This window comes from Miscanthus floridulus, chromosome 9, assembly GCF_019320115.1.
Source record: "Miscanthus floridulus cultivar M001 chromosome 9, ASM1932011v1, whole genome shotgun sequence".
Classification (NCBI taxonomy): Eukaryota; Viridiplantae; Streptophyta; class Magnoliopsida; order Poales; family Poaceae; genus Miscanthus; species Miscanthus floridulus.
In genome coordinates this window covers 13,908,330-13,913,757 of record NC_089588.1, presented here as the reverse complement: position 1 = coordinate 13,913,757, position 5,428 = coordinate 13,908,330, and positions in this window count along the sequence as shown.

Here is a 5,428-nt window from a genome sequence, read left to right as displayed (position 1 = left end):
CTTGAACAACTCTCAGGTATCCCTAATCACTAGGCCATAATTCTATTTCCTCATATGTTCACCTTTCAACAAGGCTTCCTTATCTTCTTGGTCCTAAAGAGAATCTACCACCAATCTTAAAAACATTAATGATCCTGGTGAAGTTGCTCGAACTAGGAATACAACTCTTAATCCTTGGTGTTACTCGAACCTTCTTAGCACAATTCTCCGTTGCTAAGGGCATCGGCCATGACTTTGATTCTTGAAGTGATAGCACTTTTCCAAGTCATAACCAATCTCATTCCAACGATGATATCACAAGCTCAAGACCAACTTAGTGAAGATGTTCTATATATTCTTGTGATCCTCCTAGATGTCACTTTTACTTTCAAGAAGATGGTACTTCCATGCTCCACAATGGATAGCTCCAGATAACATGTTAGTTAGTTCAACTCACGCTTTCTTAGCTGACTTAATGAGCAAGCCACTACTTTTCTTCTCGTATAAGGACACATCCCACACCTTGATAAGGTGTATCATAGTGGATATAAAGCTCTTGTCCTAATCTGACAAAGCTAATACCTAGGTTTTACTTCGACCTCTTGGACTCCTTCAAACACTGGGCTGAGGTCTCTTGATCCAAACTAACTTAAAAGCTTCTCCAGTAGATTTATCAACATCTTGCTGGTCTTGGATAAACTTCCCTCTAACCAAACCTCATTATTTAATACTCTGAGTTCTCTCTTGAATCTTTGGGTACCACCACGCTTCCACTGCGCAAACTAGAACGTAGGACACTTCATCTTGCAAATTCCTCAACTTGGCTACCCCCCTTAAGATAAGGTAAAGTAGGGGACACCAAAGTATAGCTTGCTTCGTCTTGTGATTGAAGTCTACTGTTGTCTAGAATTTTCTCAGGATTTTTGATCATCCAAAAATCGGAGATATGAACCAATAAAGATAGGTAACTCCAAAGACAGGATAGGAAAATAGAAGAAAACCATAACCCACTATTTATTTCATTAATCCTTATACTTTAAACCTATGAACTAAATGAAATTGCGGGAACACCCAATAAGATCATTTCAATCATTACAAAGATTCAAAACAATCATAAGCATAATGACAATTCACAAGACAGTGGAGGTGATATTAACTTGTATGTAGATGCGATTTAGACAGGTTCAAGCTGCAGTCGCCAGTACTCAAGTCGCCCACAACCACCCAACCAACGTGGCTCGCGCAAGAACGACCCACCAGACAACCGTCAAGGCGGAAACAGTGGTCATGATGGTGGTCGGGACGACAACCGCCATGACTACTGGGACGACAACCGCCGCAACAACTAGGACGATAATCGATGAGACAACCATGACAATTGCTATGATAATCACGATCGCGGGGTCAACCAGGGTGGCAATTGGGATCGCTATTCCCTCGGAGAACGCGATCTGCGCGATCGCATTAACCAAAGAGCCAATGATCGTGCATCCCACAAAAGCTATCGCCATATGGAATATGATACTACCCACGGCCCTCCAGGTTTGAAGCAGTTTACTCCTCACCTTCGCCAAGTCATGTGGCCAAAAAACTTCAAGCTCGAAAAACTCTAGAAGTACGACGGCAAGGAGAACCCCGAGTTATGGGTCATACTCTACGAAACTACATGCAGATCAACCATGGCTGATGAGCACGTCATGTCTAATTACTTCCCAGTCGCCGTCGGTCATGCAGGCCACCAATGGCTGGTCAGCTTGCCGGCAAACTACTTTGATTCTTGGCAAGAGCTCAAGCAAGCATTCATCGACAACTTCATTGCTACTTGCGAACTACCCGGCAACAAATATGATCTGCAGCGGATTCGAGATCGCAAAGATGAGCCACTGCGCGAGTACGTCCGACGCTTCTCGGAGATGCGCATCAAGGTCCCATCAATCTTCGACAATGAGGCAATCAAAGCTTTCATCACTGGTCTCCACTTCCATGATGCCCTAAGGGACAAGCTCCTCCGCAAAAGACCTGAATCAGTCACAGCGCTCCTAGCTACTGCTAAAAAATATGCGGACGCCGATGATGCTAAAAAGATAATCATCAAAGAAGCAGCAAGGGTTCCATGCTCCGACCACCCCCACACACCGTGACGACTACCACGACAACCATGGTCAAAATGACAATTTGGATCACCGCAACCAGCGCAATGATTTTCACGACCACCACGACCAGCGTAATCAGCGGCGTAATCGCCATGACGATTATAGGGGCAAGCATGCTCGGGAAGATGACGGCGAAGTCAACATCGTTAAAAAAGGTGGTGGATGTCGCAACTATGAAGAAGACTACGCCAAAGCAATGAAAGGACCCTGCCAGCTCCATCCCAAGTCAAACCATACCATGGAGAATTGCCGTGTTCTCAAATCCATCTACACACGCCAACAGGCTCCGGATAAATCCGATAAGCCTAACGACGCAGGGGAGCAGCGTAACGAGGACAACAATGATGAAGACGCAGATCCCCGTCACAAGTACGTCAAGCCAACCGACCGCGTCCACACCATCATTGGGGGCAGAGTGTCCATCGAGACCAAATGAGAGCGCAAGCTGCTCGCCCGCGCTTGCTTGAATGTGGCCAATGCCGACAACCTCATCGCCGATCCGCGGCTCCCTCGTTGGTCTTACCGTGAGATCTCCTACAGCAGAAAGGACCAATGGGCTGCAATACCTGAGCCAGGGTGTTTTCCTCTAGTTCTCGATCCTTGTATCAACAAGGTTCAGTTCGATAGAGTGCTGATTGACGGTGGCAGTTCCATCGATATACTGTTCAAGAATAGTGTGCCAGCCCTAAAGATAACCTAGGCTGATCATAAGCCATACGAGGCATAGTTCTAGGGTGTTCTCCCCGGACAGAGCTCCACACCTCTTGGGCAGATCACGCTACCTGTGCAATTTGGTACCCCAGACCACTTCCGCACTGACTACGTCAACTTCATGGTCGTCGACTTTGAAGGCACCTACCATGCTATCCTTGGCCGACCAGCGCTCACCAAGTTCATGGCCATACCTCACTACAGGTATTTGGTGCTCAAGATGCCTACTGAGAAGGGGTTTCTAACTCTCAGGGGCAACGTATACGCAGCTTACACCTGTGAGGATGACATCTTCAAAATAGCAGAGGCTCACGACCTCTCTATTCGCATGGCCGAGACCATGCTCGACGCCAAGCAGACCCTAGCCAACCACCTAGAGATCCCAGAGCTCGAGGCCCCATGCAAGAACATCAAGTCCAAAGAGCACAAAGAGATCGAGCTGGTCAACGGTGATCCCAGCAAAACGACCCTTTTCGGGGCCAACCTGGATCCTAAATAGGAAGACACGCTCGTCAGGTTCTTGAGGAGCAACGTGAGTGTGTTCGCATGGAAACCCACTAACATGCCCGGTGTACCTTGGAACTTGATTGAGCACTCCTTAAATGTCAAAGACAAGGCCAATGAAGTGCGGGAGCTAGAAGTAAATAGTGCAGAAGAGAAGCGGCTCAATTCTTGCGTACGTATAGCCAAATACCTTGCTATTTTGCGTAGGTACTACAACAAGAACGTCAAGGAGCGGTTCTTCGTGGTCGGGGACCTGGTCCTGAAGTGGAAGACGAATCAGACTGGTGTCCACAAACTTGCAACCCCATGGGAAGGACCCTTCATGATCAAGGAGGTTACACACCCTACATCTTACAGGTTAGCTCGCCTAGACGGCACAGACGTACCCAATTCCTGGCACATCAACAAGCTTAGGCGTTTCTATGCTTAGCTACTAAGATATGTACCCCTCTTGTACTTTTGATTTATTTCTATAAAGCTATTATGATTTCTCCGACCACTCTAATGTGTCACTTTGAAGTCTATTGTTATTCTAACTCTACCAGATAAAACCGACCACCATTCCTTCTCAGGTTCTCGGAGCAGGCCCTGTCTCCGGTTCCTCCCAATGCGTGAATGGGATCCGCTCTCTACGCTACGGGTGATCGGCAAGTGCTCTCTAGTTTGACTTGTGTGTTTCTACATGTGCACAAGCTACGCACCTCACACTCTGACCACAAGACAAACCAGGGCCATACAAATCTTTCAGGATGATGTGTCGACTAAACTGGTATAACTAAACAGAACGCCAACACGTTCTAACTTAGATACATCAACACGATATCCGAGCTTAAACACGTTTTCTACAAAACAAACAAGCTTATGTTGATATACAAGTATGTTATTACAAGCTTGCCTGAAAAGGTCCAAGTTTACAATAACCCAACTACATCTTCTTCTACAGCTATAGCCTACACTATTGGCTGGTCGGGGCATGCGGCGCCTGCTGCTCGCTGGGCCTGACATCGTGCTCGGGTCTCGGGGACTCTGGCATTGATCGAGCTGAAGAAGATGGCCCCACCGATGCCTAGCTGGTCGAGACTGTAGGCTTCGCCGGTTGGCTTGAAGATGACGGCGCTCCCAGCTGACTTGTTGATGGCGTTCCTTGTACAGGTGGTGTCGCACCTCTACACAGGTTAATATCGCCAATTATTTTCGCCGATAAGTCTAGTTGGGTATCCGTAGCTCCTTAGCCTTGTCTGGATCTACCTCCTTCAGGTATCCAGCCTCTAGGCGCTTGAGATCGATCAGGGGGTAGTGAGCACATACCATGCTTAGCACATGTGCACATGGTTTTTTGCCACACTTTTTGTGCTTGGGGACTGTCCCGACCACCCTCGTGCTCGGGGACTATCGCGACTATCCTTGTGCTCGGGGACTGTCCTGACCACCATCGTGCTCGGGGACTGTTCTGACCACTCTCATGCTCGGGACTGTCTCGACCACCCTCATGCTCGGGGACTGTCCCGACTACCTTTGTGCTCAGGGACTGTCCTGACTACGGTTATTCTCGGGGATTCGTTGTTTTCCCCATGCTACGCTCGGGGACTGCCCCGACCACTCTCCGACCATTGCTCGGGGATCGCTCTCCTTGGCTACATATGATTTGTACTCACATACAGTTGAGAGGCATTTATTTTTTCTCACTTAGACCTTGCTACAAGGCTGATACCTCACCTTCCAGCAAGCTCGGGGACTACATCGGTACGATGCACCTGCCGGTGCAGCTCATATCGCTTGTACGACGATTGGATTCTCAACTTAACTGGGAATTCTTTTTAGACCCTGGTACCATGTGTCTATGTCACCAACTACTAGGCTCGGGGACTAAGTGGGCACACTTCACCTTACGGTGAATGTGCTTATTTTATCGACCCCTACGCTCTGACTGTTGGCCATAACTACTACTGTACAAGGGTCACTTACATTTCTTTTCAGAAATACAAGTGGGCACACTTGATCAGGAAAGAAATCTTTTTCTTTTTTCTTTAGAGCACCATGCATTCTTCGGACAACTAGAATCTTTGGCTATAATCGTGGTC